The sequence below is a fragment of the Eleginops maclovinus genome, chromosome 9, assembly GCF_036324505.1.
Source record: "Eleginops maclovinus isolate JMC-PN-2008 ecotype Puerto Natales chromosome 9, JC_Emac_rtc_rv5, whole genome shotgun sequence".
Taxonomy (NCBI): Eukaryota; Metazoa; Chordata; class Actinopteri; order Perciformes; family Eleginopidae; genus Eleginops; species Eleginops maclovinus.
In genome coordinates, this window is record NC_086357.1 from 5,786,289 (window position 1) to 5,801,603 (window position 15,315).

The window sequence follows — 15,315 nt, forward strand, 5'->3', positions numbered from 1 at the left end:
ATCCACACTGATAGATTACACAAAAATGCATCTCAAGTTTATCTTGGAAGAGAATATTGATTGAAAAAGCAACATAAAGAACCGAGCGGTGAGGTTTGTTGTGGCTCCCCTTTTTCTTGCTATAAAAATTAAGTGAAGTACATTAAAAATGATTTGCTTATGGTCTAAATCACTAAATTGAACCTGCAGGTCACACAATTGTCTCTTAACAGAGAAATGTTGAAAGCTCAAAAAAGTGGACCTCAATTGGATATAATTTAGTCTATAAAACATAGAACCTGTGTTTTAAGGTTCTAAAATATGAATACAATTTATGATGTGTGCAATTGTTGGCTGATTAATAATAATAATAATACTTCAGGACCCATTAGGATCTCTGCTGGTGCATCCTAAAGACAGCGTCAAAGACGCATGTCTTTTATTATAGTTTTAGTAAGAGCATTGGTAAAAGCAATGCTACTCTGCCAATCCCACGTAATTGTGTTGTATTGTCTCATTATATTCCATTTTAACAGTAGTTCTACAGGATTTATTCGCCAAACTTTGTAGTTCATTGTGCTTTTACAGTATGGCTTGGTGTATCCATAATTAAAGTTTCAATAATGCTTAGTCTTGTGATCAGTATCCATACCATCATCAGCCAGACTGATTAAAAGGCAGTTTTGGGGAGTGGCAAACTACAAATACAGGTATAATTTAACTTAAAGTTTTTATTTCATTTCACGGTAGATTTGATTCAACTAGTTAAATAACTTCCTTTTGCCTTTCTGTTACGGCAAACATTGAAATACATTGATATATTTCTTAATTTTTATTTCTTGTAGTTGTATGTCAGGGATTAAAAATCTGATGGGTACAAGTACAAAAGAAACATTTTTAAAAACATTGAAAAAAGTGTCTTTTTTGTATTTTATTTAGCATAATGTAAAATAATGACACATGGTTCTCCCACTAAGAATTATATATTTTTAGATTTTAGTAATATAACAAGTGGTTTTGATATAAATGTAATGATATTATTGGTATTATATCAAGTATCAGATTACAAAACAAGTTTTATATCACCCACATTCCTTCAAAATCTGTGGATAACAACCATCAACACTAAAATAGTGCCGGTAAAAATTAACAAGCAGCTATTTTTTACTTATATTTTTCATGTTTAAAAAGTTTTGAGTCTGCATTGTAAGTACCGCCTCCAGGAAACAGACATGCTGGCACTCTGAATTGATGTGTTACCAAACTCTTCAGTCACAGAAAGGGAAGCAAGCCACAGTAACTGTGTGTGTATACATGACTAATCAAGGCGCCAGACCCCCAAGTTCTCATAACCACTGCTCCTGATACCTAAATGCAGAGGCCACATTTTATTGTGTGCTGCTTTGTGTACATGTGTGTATATTTAAAATGGATCCACATAAAGAAAACAGTCATCATGGTCACTACCAGTGTGTGTGTGTGTGTGTGTGTGTGTGTGTGTGTGTGTGTGTGTGTGTGTGTGTGTGTGTGTGTGTGTGTGTGTGTGTGTGTGTGTGTGTGTGTGTGCGTGTGTGCGTGTGTATATCGAGTGAACATAGAGGCCTTCAGGGGGAGTCACTATGCAGATTGGAGGAGGCTGAGTCAGCAACTGCTCCACTTCTGTTGTATGAAACTATGAAACACACACACACGCACATACACACAAGCGGATGCACGCACACACATATTCAGTGCGTGAAGCTTTTTCTGCAGTGCTGAGAATAAGAATAATACAGTTTATAATTCCATCTAGTCAGCAGACAGAAGAGATGTTTCGTGCTGGCTCCGCAGGCCTGCAGGGTGAACAGGTAAGGTGGAGCACTGAAAGTCACAACACAGTTTGACTGTTACTGTATCTGTTGCATGGATGCTGTACACACCCTGGAAAGGTTCATTTAGCTGTTACCAGATACACTGTGATGTATGAAAGTGTTTTGACATGGAAAGAAGTACTCAGAAGAATAGAATTTCTGTGACATATCAAGGATTCGTCACCCCCCCCCCCCCCCCCTCAAAGTCTGCTAGTCATTTGTCTACAAGATGTGTCTCCCTCATAATTGTATATTAATTTAAAGAATAATTAATCAAATTAATAAGGACATGTCAACAGAATATGATATGTTAATGGAGGATGTATTTATTACATATTTCAAAGCAGATAAAAAACTTTGAAAGGTTGAAACTCAGTGTTTGAAATCTTGAAATCCAATACAAAAAAGTTTTGCAGGATGGAAACTACACACAAAATGTGACATTAACCTCTTCTATGGGAGTTCTTACTACTGCAGGTGTCTCCAGGAATTTTTCTGAAAATGGTGTTCTTCAAAAAAGGGAAACCACAAGATAACACCAGGGCACAAGTGAATGGAAACATGCACACAAAACCAGTATTAAATCCACCCTTTGGGCCATTTAATTGTTTAGCCAAAGTGTGTCAGTGTTTTTCAAGTTTATACCTGAATAACCAATATCCTGTCGGGCTGAAATACACTCCAAGGTAAGCACAGCCGTCCGTCCGTCCGTCCGTCCGTCCGTCCGTCCGTCCGTCCGTCCGTCCGTCCGTCCGTCCGTCCGTCTTTCTTTCTTTCTTTCTGTCTTTCTGTCTTTCTTTCTTTCTTCTGTCTTTCTTTCTTTCTTTCTTTCTTTCTTTCTTTCTTTCTTTCTTTCTTTCTTTCTTTCTTTCTTTCTTTCTTTCTTTCTTTCTTTCTTTCTTTCTTTCTTTCCTTTTAGCTGCTAGAGGGCAGCCTTTCCCTCTTCATGGTGCATGGCAGCAGCACTGTCTCTGCCTGTCCTTGTGGAACTGTGATAAGCAGAGAGGGGTAAGACCCTGATTCCACATAGCATCTTTTTTCTAAACGCCTGCGTCTGTATTCCATTGATTTTTTAATAAAATGAGAGTATGCCATAGCATGCCTCCGCCTCAAGGACACTGGACCAAGTGTTGTTTTGTGCAGCCGCTCCAAGTGCTTATATTCGAGAATATTTCAACTTTTTAGAAATGTGCTGATGACATCACCGTGGAAAATGGAGAATAAGTTTGTATTGGCCTTGTCTGTCTGTCATTGACCGAAAAAGCCCATTTGTAGCAGCAGATGTGCAGGCAGGGCACTGAATATTAAGCACGTGAGAAAGTATTGCTGTACACATATTGTACTCATTGCTTCACAGCTGTCGATTGAGCAGTGAAGATTTATACAAATTATGAGGGCAAGAATCCTCTAGTTGAAGCTCATTTAAAGTCAAACAAATAGATAGGAGTACAAATGTATAGTAAAGGCAAACATGAAAGTGCTTGTCTATCAAGAGTAGTCATGCTTCAACATTTCTGAAAAGTGCTGGGAGCCATTTCTGGTAAAAGGTTTGGATGAGTCTCTCCCCAGCGCCATGCCAGCGCCTCTCTGACAGAAAAAGACTCTATGTGGACCAAGGGTCTAAGCCAATACAGTGACTTTCTAAGAACCGGGGACAGATGTTCTCTGCTTTAAGACTCTTGAGCTGGGCTTACAGAGCTCATCCACTTTCAGCTGGATCCACACATCACACACTTCACATGACAATCAACTGAATTTAGGTACAATTAGAGTTTTTTCTCACTCTCTTGGGCTGTACTGAACAGTTAGGATATTAGAGGGATTAGGATAGCACCGAAAACATTTTTTATAGCAAAAAGACTTAATCTTTCATTGATATTTGTGACAAGTGGCAACCTCCAGTTCTGAAAAGTGGAACCAATGTGGAAGCTCTGTAAATCTGCATTACATCTTACATTCAGCAGGGAGCACGTTTTTACTCTTACTGCCTGAAGGTAGACACAGGTCTGCACTTTAAGTTAAACCGTAGATTGTTAAATAACAATTCAAATTTTAATAACGAGAGCCACAAATTCGGCAAAAGCTAGCTATAAAGCTAACATTCGCTAACCAGCTTGTTATATGGGTAGCTAAGGTAAGCTAGCTAACTAGGTAGAAAGCAAATGTTAGCAAGGAGAGCTTAGCTGGCATTATACACAGATAGATGGATCGATTAAATACCTTTTAACAAATTATTTTTAACATTTCTGTTAACATGCACTTGAGTATTTCCATTTCATGCTACTTTTAACATATACTTAACATTACAGTATTATTACATTTAATTTAGTTTAAGTTTTTATCCCAAACGACTTCATTTAACTTTTTGGTATTGTTTGCATCATATGACTTAACCAAGTCTAATTCATCTAGATATATGTGAAAGACATATAATTATGTCAAGCCATCACATTTGTCACTACACAAACCAAAAATGCAATTTCACTTTGTATACGAGCTCTTGGAATTTAAGGCAGGTTCCGGGTACTTTCAGGGGTTGCCGGCTGTTCACTAATGGTAAATTATACATATCATCACATCACAAAAAGGATTACCTAAAAAAACACAACTGCACGATTTACAATTTTACCTCTGTCTGCATTGACATAAACAGACCTTTAAACAAGCAATTTTGTTAAAGCCGCAACCACATATGCACATGCATCTACGCATTCACACACAACTTCACAAAAACGTAACTTCAATGCCAAATTTCTGCCCCCTATGGCGAAAATCACAACCACAAAAGGGTGGAGAATTTTGTGGATCAAACCAACTTTAAGGCTATATAAATGAAATGTTCAGGCCTACATCAGCATTTAGGGAAAAGGACCTCCACAAACACTCCACTGCATTTATGGACAGGTGTTAGTGTTTGCTTAACATACAAATGACACTTTATAATGAGCTTAAAATATGACTCACACTTTTACTGACTTGAGGTTTTTAGAAAAGCCCTTTACTTGTAATGGAGTGTATTAACAATGTGATGTTGCTACTTTTACTAAAGCAAAGGGTCTGAATACTTCTTCCATCACTGGTGGCTATGCAAACACTTCATTCTACTTTGACATGTTTCCATGCTTTTAATGTTCAAAGGTCTTTATTTTCCTCTCTCATACTGCCTGTGCTGCAGCACCTCTTTTCACCCTCTGTCTGAAACCAAAGCCCAAGTCTGCTCTGATAGTTAGCTCGGTCTGCTTAGAGATGTCCCGCCCCTTAGCCTACCACATACAATGTGTTGGTGCTTTAGCCAATAGAAGCGCAAGTGTTACAAAGTGATGTAACTATGTTATGGAAAAAAGCAGTGTCCAATGGAGGCCTTTCAGGCAGGGGGGGAGTGTGTTCCAGAGAAACTCCCCCTGGAGGAGGGAACACAGGGATGTTAGCTTTTGCAGACCACTACATGCAGAAAAAAATATACAACACACGACAAAAAAAACCCAAAGAGCATTATAGGGCCCCCTTTAAATTGTGGGTTGAATTACGCTGTTGGTGTTTCTGATGCTCTTAACACAACAAGAAGCAAGCAAAAAGCCTCAGTCCAGAAATGGTTGCTGTTGAGAGGATTAAGAAAGGGCAGCGAGCGGGCTGAGCCCAAATTGCTTCAATTCAATCTCCAAATCCTCTCTTCTTACTGCTCACACTTACAGATTAACAAAAAAAAGACAATTTAGAGACACTCTTTCCCCAGAGCTTTAACATCATACATAAGACTTGAACCCATCACGCTACACTAATCACGTATCAAACTTCGATGGTACCATGTAGGACATGAATCTACAAAAAAGTGCAGTTCAGATGTGTTTTTCTGTTTTTGCCCCTCCCTCAGCAGACTGATACACATGGAACACCTGAATGACCATGCAAACTCATTCATGACAGTTGTTTTCTGATAGTTTAAACCTTTGTTGTGTAAGTCATTGTGTGTTTTCACAAAGATCATTTACAAATACGGATTCTTAAAATATGAAATATGAAGCGGAATAATTGTGTATTTGACTCTTTATGCTGGTAATCGGTCTTCCCCCTTAATTATGAAGATCATTACTGCCTGCTGCCCTCCTACACATCACTGGCCACCCAGAGAGTTGTTTAAACCTATACTGGATGTGACTGCAGTTATAAGGAGGCACTGGGCCTGTAGTTTGGAAGAAAAGTTAACAACGAAAACTAGAATTATCATGCTCTTTCAGAATTTCTGATCTAATCTGAGCTCATCCACACAATAATTCTGAAACCAAACTAAATGAAAGCAGCATGCAGCCATAGATACTTTAAAAACCTTCCTTAGGTGTTATTTCTTTTATAGGATCATCAATTATTGTTCACAGTTTACTGTTAAAGCTGACAAACAACCATCCATTATATAATTATATAACTACACTTTTTTTGGGCTCTGATCATTGGTTTTATTGCTTGGATGACAAAAAATTGGACAGGACAAGAAAGTATGAACAACCCCACAGGTAATTTAGATTATTAAATAACACTAAAGATATTGCTATATTTCCCTAATTTTCCCCCAAATGTTTTGCATAAATACACTATATTAGGGTAAAGGCCAGAGTTCAATTTCTCATCCAATTTAATTTGGCTTAACTTTCAGCTGATCAGAGACTCGTATTCACTGCGTTCCCTCAACTCAACTCTGCAAGTACATTGCTATATTTTCTAATCCTAGGGAGTGTCAGAGCTACCAAGATAAAAAATGTGGTACAAACAATCTGGAGGTGAAATTTGTGCGAGTAAATCAATCTGAAATCAGAAGTGGCATTGATAGCATTTGCTCACAATCCTTGCAGTCCAGTGTTCTTATTGATGTGGAATTTATTTGGTTACATTATTATTCCATTTAAATCAGTTTTAGAAGAATACTGATAAGCTCTATAGTAAGATCCCTAAAAAAAGTAAAGAGTCAGAGGTCAAACTCACCATCCACCACGTCTTGGCGGTGACATCATAACATAGCTGCCACTTCACCGAGCTGTCCGGCTCACCACAGACTCCTGGTGTCGCTGACATTGCCATGACAGCCGATGGAAGCAGTCGAAATCTTCAACAAAAAATAATTTGGAGAAAAAGCGGATTAGGCGTGATCTAAGATCCCAGCCCCTTTAGTCCCAGTAGATTTCAGTCCCCGTAAATCCCAGTCCCAGTAGATCACAGTCTCCGTAAATTCAAATCCCAGTAAATGCCAATCTCCGCAAATCCCAGTGCTAGTAGATCAGAGTCCCTGTAAATCCCTGTCCCAGTTGATCCCATCCCCTTAAATCCCAGGAGATCATATTTCATGTAAATTATTTCCCCTGTAAATCCTAGTCCCTTTGTATCCTAGTCTCTGTAGATCCTAGCCCCTGTCGATCTCAGACCCAATAGAGCCCTTTCCCATTAGTTCCTAGTCCCTCTAGATCCCAGTCCAGGTAGATCACAGTCTCTTAACATCCCTATTCCTTTAGACCCCATTCCTTAAAGACCAAGGTCCCTAAAGGTCCAAGTACCAGAAGTTACCAGCATCCCTTTAGATCTTAGTCCCAGTAGACCCCATCCCCTGTAGATCCCAGTCCCTGTAAACCTCTGTCCAGGTAGATTTTAGTATTATTATCCTAGTCCCCGTAGATTATATCAAAGTCCCTTTAGATCCTAGTTCCAGTTTAACCCAGACACAGTAGACAGCAATATCTGTTTGGATCCCTATCTCAGTCGATCCCAATCTTAGTAGATCCCAGTCCTTGTACTCCACCAAAAATGTTTAACCACATAGTGTAAACAAACCGTGAACATACCTTTGAACTACAGGGCCATCCTGACCCAGCCGCGATTCTTCTCTCAGTCCCAGTCCAACATATGTCGTCCTCCTTTTTCACAGCGGGCCTCTACCTGTTACTCTATCCTCCTGCCTTGCAGAGCCATCAAGTAAATCCTCTTGACACCACAGAAGCTGTTAAATATTAAAATGGCAGCTTAAAGTATTCTGAATTAGTTCAATCCCAGGAAAATCCCAACGATGTTTGTCCTGTGTCTCTCAACACCTGTCCAACAGTGTCTTTATAAAGGGACTCCCAGTGTAAAAATCCAATAAGTCACCCGTCCCTCTATCTCATTCAAAGTGGAGAAAAGCAACTGCCACCAGCAACCAACTACAGCAGCCAGCCACCCCCTCTGTTGATTCCTCTGAGAGGGCTGTCACTGTGAAGAGGCGGATTAGGAAGTAGAAGACACACACACACACACACACACACACACACACACACACACACACACACACACACACACACACACACACACACACACACACACACACACACACACACACACACACACACTTGTTAGGGACTCTAATGTTGCTATACTTTATCACATCATTTCACCGTGTCAAATTCAGATCTCATTTTCCTCTTTAAGGTGAGTCACAAAAATCCTAGACAGCCCAACAGATCCTTGTTGAAGATCAGTTTAACCATATAAGTTTACATACATATTTGGAGCGATGCTTAACTGAACAGACCCATATCAATCTCTTGATGGTGTGACATGGCTAGCCTGGTTAGCATCTCGAAAGCTTACTTTACATTTTTTATTTGGTCAGTTAGATGTACAACAAACAGAAATGTAAAAATGACAGTTTTAAGTTGGAGGGAACTGTTTTCTTAACGAACAGCGTCTCTGCTGGTTGACATTTTTGTGGAAAGTCATCTTTGAAATGAGCTAGCTTTAAGTTAAAATCGACTATTAACTGCTCCTGGAGTTAGCCATATCCACTGCTTTCCCTGGTGTCTGCACGGTTTACTTCAAAATAGTTTAGATGACATCACATGACAGGTTGATTACAGTTGGCTTTACATATCTACATATCTATTCGACTTACCTTCATTATTTGTTGAGTGTACAATAATGCATTATTAAGGTGACCATTTAAAAATGTAATTGACATTCTGTGTCAAAAAGAAATGTACCAGATTTAAAAGGTATAAGGTATTCAGCTAGCTTAATAACAACTCTGAGAACTGCATGTAGTGTGGACGTAGGTTCGGGACTATTAAAAGTGAACAATGTTACAGATGCATCAGGACAATTAAATAAAACACCACAGTAACTTTGTCTATCCTTTAAATTTAGTTTTTTCTTACTAACACTCTTACACAATAATGGCCAGCTAACCAATCAGAGTAGACTGGGCTCTGGTTTCAGACAAAGGGTGAAAAGAGTTGCTGTAGGACAGGCAGTATGAGAAAACAAAGCATATTTCAAACTTTAAAATATATACTATGTCACAGTAAAGGACCCAAAAAAAAATATTAACCTAAATAATCATAATAGGGGACCTTTAAACAAAGTCATAAACCAAGTGTCTACATATAACCAAGCATTAACCGTAGCAGACCAGAAAGGGATCATGCTGCTTATTTCTCTTCTGTGAATTGTATCAGTTTTTGAAGGCACTGCAAACTCCTGTATATTGTTGATGTCAATAAATCGAAAACAAACTGATGTTACTCTTCCACCAGGAGCTCGTTGGCAGTGCTTTTACCCTGAGCAGATTGGAGCGCTGGTGTTTCAGGGTGTGGTGACAGTGTGGTCAGGTTAGTGTCTATGTCAGCCCACAGTGCTACAGCTTTACAGCTGAGGGCTCTGCATCAGACCAACCACAGCCTACTGAGGAGAAGGTCAGGGCTCCTCCACCAAATGTCACACTGCTGTTTTAGGCCCGCTTTAACTCGCATCATTACTTATGGTGGCATTGCTCGTCATTGTTCCTTTAAGTGGAATCTTGCATTCTTTTTCAGGCTGCAGGAGTGGAAAGAACTGAAACTTTAACAAATGGGTTAAGTAATTTGAAACAGCCCACCTTCCACCACACACATGCACATAGACTCAAACACAGTCTTGTAATTAGATGTCAAATCAATCAACTCCCATTCCCCCCTCAGTTAATAAGCAATTAAACTCCCTCAGAGGTGTAAACATTCAGCCAATCAGGCTTAAACACAACGGCCATAAGCCAATCACAGTGTCAGTTTCAAAGAACAACAGGACATAAAGAGAGAAAATTACAGGACAGAATACACACATACATACAAACACACACACACTGTCCACTACCCTTACCCATGAACAGACCTCACACCACTGAATGACAGAGCACAGCAGCCCTGTCTCACTCTGTGGTTCACATTCTGTTGCTTTTTCAGTCAAAGCGCTCGACCTTTATCCAGTGCTGCTGTGCTCCCAGCCTTCATGCAAAATGTCCTCCATAAAAATATGTAATACTTTTATGTTCAACATAATTTTCAATCATTAAGCTTCCGAAACAACAACTTGGTTTAGAAGCGTTTAGAAGGGAGCTCACAGTGGGTTCTGTATACTATAGCGGCTGTATGAGCAGTAGTCACGGCTGTTTAATAGCACCCTTGGCAAACGTTTGTTTTTAGTCTTGTTTTAACCTTTTCTATTGTTTTTATTGAACATATTTAGAACTTACAATACAATACAAAAATCTTTATGATGATAGAATTGACATCAAGTTATCATCAGCATATGTGCAAAAACATGAATTCACATTGACAAGAAACATATAACACATCTAATAAGTCAGGGGGACTAAAAGCATTAAAGAATTTAATTAAAATAATGACAATTTAGAAATATCATTATGAATCTTTTTTAACTTTCCAGGACTGTATTTTTTAAGGAAAAAACTAATTTAATTAATTAATAAAACAAGGAAAGGAGGGATTGCTCCCTCTCCATTAACAGCAGTGTATATGGTATACCCAAAATAATTATTATAGTAACCAAATCAGATATAAAAGATTCCAAATATCAATATAAATAAAATGTGATATTTTGAAGGCAGAAAATTATTTTGGTCTAATGTGCAGGATTGGTTGTTGCTTGGTATGTTCACCAAGCAACAACCAATCCTGCACATTAGACCAAAATCATTTTGTAAAACGGCATTAGAAAAATAAATGTTCCAATGATTAAACTTGTAATACAATTACACTGCCCCCTCACCTCCAGTAGTTTTGCTTCATTTCAGTTTCAGTTAAACATGCCAACAACAAACCCCACACATTTTATTTAAATGGTAAACTCTTTGTTTGCTTGTAACCTGACATTGTTTATTTTATTTTCACACATCTGAGCACAGCTAACACAAGTTTTTATTTGTATTAATTACTTTCTTTGTCTTTGAGTTACCTTGTTCAGCAAAAAGGCGTGGCTTAGGCTAAGGACAGATACATACTGCAAGCAGCCAATTGGGCCAAACTGGGACTAACCACATGCTTCCATTTCAAAGGGGGGATATGAGTTTTGTCAGTGTCCTTCTGTTTTCTGTTATCTTAATTACACCTTGTTTTTGTATTTGTTCTGGCCAAGCCACTATATATGTTCCTTGTTTAGTCATTGTGGCAGGTTAGTTTACAGCGTCAACACCTGTTATGTTGCTCTTATGTTTATTAGAAGTATTTTCTGTTGACCTCTTTTAAAGGCTTAATTATTACAGATTCTTGGTTTATAATGTTTTTTGGGGTAAATAATAAACCCAGTTTCTTTAAATAACTCTTTTGTCCTGTTGCCTTACTGCTTGGACCCTTACAGAGGCGTTTAAGGCGGAGGGAGCGGAGGGATTTTAGCCTTGGCAGACCATTATCATGTACATAATCCTATACAAAACCACAAAAAGCATAACAGGGCCTCTTAAATAATATGTCATAGGACGATAATAAGCATTGATGAAATGTTAGGTCATAGCTATGACTACACAGAGGCTGTTTGTTTTTGTAAAGTTTTGGTTTTGCATCAGTAAAGTTCTTGGAAATCATGTGTTCCAGTTTCCAGTCTTTTCCTAAGATATCCTGAAATGTATACACATATATTATTAAGCTTTAGGGGCGATACATATTGGTATTACAAACATGAAAACTGTTTATATTGTAATTTAATTAGAATAACATCTCTGACATCCCTGGAAGTTTTATATTAGTTAGTCCTTCCTCGCTCTCTTGTTTGTTAATTAACTAATGGATCAGAGTTACCAGTTAGCCAATGGTTCACAAACAGTTAGATCACAATTCATTCTGCATTTAACTAACTAACTTTCTACTTTCGTGTGCCACAAAAAAGAGACTATAAAGCATTAAGAACATGGCAATGTTGACCTGACGTGACCTGCCAGAGGAAACAACAGATCGGATGAGTGGGCCACAGGAAGAGCATGACAGTGGGTTCTGGTTAGGGTTATGGAGGGACGGACAGAAAGGAAGAATGAGACAGGAAAACAGACAACTGACAACAACATTGTGACAGCAATAGTTATTTATAATGTAAGGTGAATTACATTAGGGTGAATTATTACAGTTATACTGGAGCAGCAGGAAAATGAAAGGATCAGACATGGAGACAAGATGATGTTCAACACCACAGCATCCTGCAGATTCTCAAAGAGATATAATGTTATACCGGAGGGATCAACAGCATTGTTCCAACAAATATTCCCTCAGTTGTTCTTTTGATGCGGGTGGAGAGCGCATCACTAAACCCTCACAGGTTGTTAGTTGGGTTGATTTTTCATTTTCCAACTATACATGGCGCTCTGGTGTCATATCAGACAAAGAGCATTGTCCAGTATTTCTTTAACATGTCTCTGTTCTATATTTTTTTCAGGTATCTCATTTAAAATAAGAATATGGGACAAATATGTTATAAATACAATCTTTTGTTCTGTGTGAGTTATTAGGGTTTTGGTGGTGAGTGAATTACTACAGTGATGTTAGCGATAGATTCTTCTATGTAATGTGCCCCTCTAGTGGTGACAAAAAACAACAGCCTCCATGATATAGAGTGAAATATTCAAAGCCATGAATATTTTTTTCATTTCTGTCAAAGACAAAGACCAGCAAATAGAAAGTGGCGTATTGGGCAGGTGCCTTCACCCAGGTGCCTCTTCAGCTGGTTCTCTACAGACTGGTCTGTTTAGTTTCCACCTCTGCAGTGATGTCGCCATAGGTATAGCTCTTTGGATCCTTCCTGCAACACAAGACAACACAAAGCACTTTATTTTACTTCTCAAACTGGGTTACCTGCAGCTATCAGGGAGTTCAAGTGTGTCACAATGCAGGATTCCTAATAGCCGACAGTACTGGGGGCTGGTTGTCTTTTGTTGTCTAAATGTGGACAATGTTCATCATTGAGTTCACCCTATGCTGTAGTTACTTCCACCAGTGAGTTAACAGGTAATAATCCTGAAACACAAGTACTATGGTTATAAACAAATGGGTTGGTTGATTCGAAATGATTTCAAATAAACACAGGGAACTTGTACCTATCTTGAGTACATCCATTTGATGCTGCTTTCCTCTTGTTTACTACTTTTATTTATGAGCGAGTGAGTACAGTAGTCTAACGCCACAGTGATGATGAATTACAACAGTTAATGATCATTGCGGTAGTGCAGTGGAGTACAACACCACTGTTAAGAAATGTGAATAAACTATGGCCATACACTATGGTCGTAATGGATGCTTTTTATGGCCAAGGTGGAGTAAAGTCATTCACTGTGTGTGTGTGTGTGTGTGTGTGTGTGTGTGTGTGTGTGTGTGTGTGTGTGTGTGTGTGTGTGTGTGTGTGTGTGTGTGTGTGTGTGTGTGTGTGTGTGTGTGTGTGTGTGTGTGTGTGTGTGTGTGTGTGTGTGTGTGTGTGTGTCTGACCTGTTCTTCCGGAGCAGTCTATTAACGATCAGGATGACAAAGACGATGAAGAGGAATCCAACTACAGCTGTCAGACCCACCAACCAGGGCTGCAGGGTAACTAACTTAGAGCCTGCCCGCAAGCCAGTTTGGGCGCCTTAACAGAAACACACACAAACAGATGCAGAAATAATACATACAACACTTCTTTTTAGAGCCATGTTAAAGAAAGTTATTAGTCACATTGTGATCGACAGTGAACTCTCCTAAATGTGAATCTTTGGCTGCGTTTAGAATGTGCTTTGTGGTTTATTGCTAAATTATGTATAAGGTAAATATATTGAGATCAAAGCTGAGAGAAGTTGTTATTTTAACTATAAATACATTACACTAAAGTTACGACATTTGGAGAGAGATGTCACAATGTTTTAGACAAAAAAAGGTAAAGGTTTGTATGTCAATGGTCGAATTAATACAGCATGACACTTAACAACACGTTTTTTTCAGTCGCCATCATTGTTTCTTATTTGAAAAGGGAACAAAAACTCATGCAGACACATAACTTCATATTTATCTAGAAGAGATTAAACGGAATTACAAGTCATACCTTTGTCACCTGAGCAGCTGGAGGCAGACAGCAACACACACAACACAAGAACGCACAGATTCATCCTAAAGACTGAACACATACAGCAACAGGACCGGACCTTCAGCTCAACTGCACTGCTGACACACACACACACACACACACACACACACACACACACACACACACACACACACACACACACACACACACACACACACACACACACAAACAAACCTCAGATTAATTGTGGTTAAAGTTCACAGTCCAGAGGGAGGTGTCTGTGTGTTATGTGCTGTGTCACTCGTCAGGTACAGTTCCGGTGTATTGCATTATACATCAACATGAAGACTAGAGTTCACCAGTTCTGTAAGCACGTGTACTGCATTAAAACTAGCACACATTGTTTGAGCATTGCTCTTCATCACAGGTCATGGGGCTGTGCATAATATATATTTCATTTTATTATTTCAGTTTCAGTTTGAGGGTATTACCTGGAATAAAAAAAGACTGCCATATAAGCTGTTGCTGTAAAAGCCTTTAAATTATACTTTAACTTGAAGCCTTCACTGGCCTCCAGTCACCTGTCACGTGAGGGTAGTATATCATGCTAAACAGTATCAATTGGCAGCTTATCATGTTATCACAAACGTGTTTCTGGACATGGACTCTCAAACCTTCTGACCCACTAAGGTCTAAGGGCAGAGGTAAAAAAAAAAATAATAAAAAGTCATGCATGTGGCAGTATGATCCTTGAGCAAAGGTCTTATTTTGTCAGAAAGCTAAAGGGGACAGAGTGTTTGCCGTCCGGAGTAAGTGAAGTCCCCGCTCAAAACAAAGCCTTGTTTTAATTAGAGAGCCTTTCCATTTTCAACTTGAGTTCTCATTTCCTTGAAGATGTCTCCTATTCCCTTAAAAAAAGGATTTTCCTATTCTTTCCTTTTTCTTCACTTTATTCTTGTTTTTTTATAAAAAATGTTGTACTTCACCCATGATGAAAAATTAGTTTTTCATTCTACTTTATTTTTGTATTTATTTATTTAGTATTCCTTTATATATTTATTGAAGGGAACTGATTTGGCTAAAAGACAGTTTTTTCCCTTTGGTTTGTCTATATTTTTCCAGCATAATATCAACGACTTGGTAAAATGTCTAGTAAAAGTGTGTG

The 15,315-nt window shown here is 38.6% G+C and overlaps 1 long non-coding RNA gene across 1 annotated transcript; it reads right to left on the reverse strand.

The window, feature by feature from the left end:
* Window positions 1–12,173: 12,173 nt before the first annotated feature.
* LOC134869157 (uncharacterized) lies at window positions 12,174–14,335 on the reverse strand. Its single transcript, XR_010166389.1, has 3 exons — window positions 14,169–14,335; window positions 13,583–13,718; window positions 12,174–12,902 (listed from the first exon to the last, which is right to left on the reverse strand). It is a non-coding gene; the product is annotated as an uncharacterized LOC134869157 (long non-coding RNA).
* Between the last annotated feature and the right edge of the window lie 980 nt (window positions 14,336–15,315).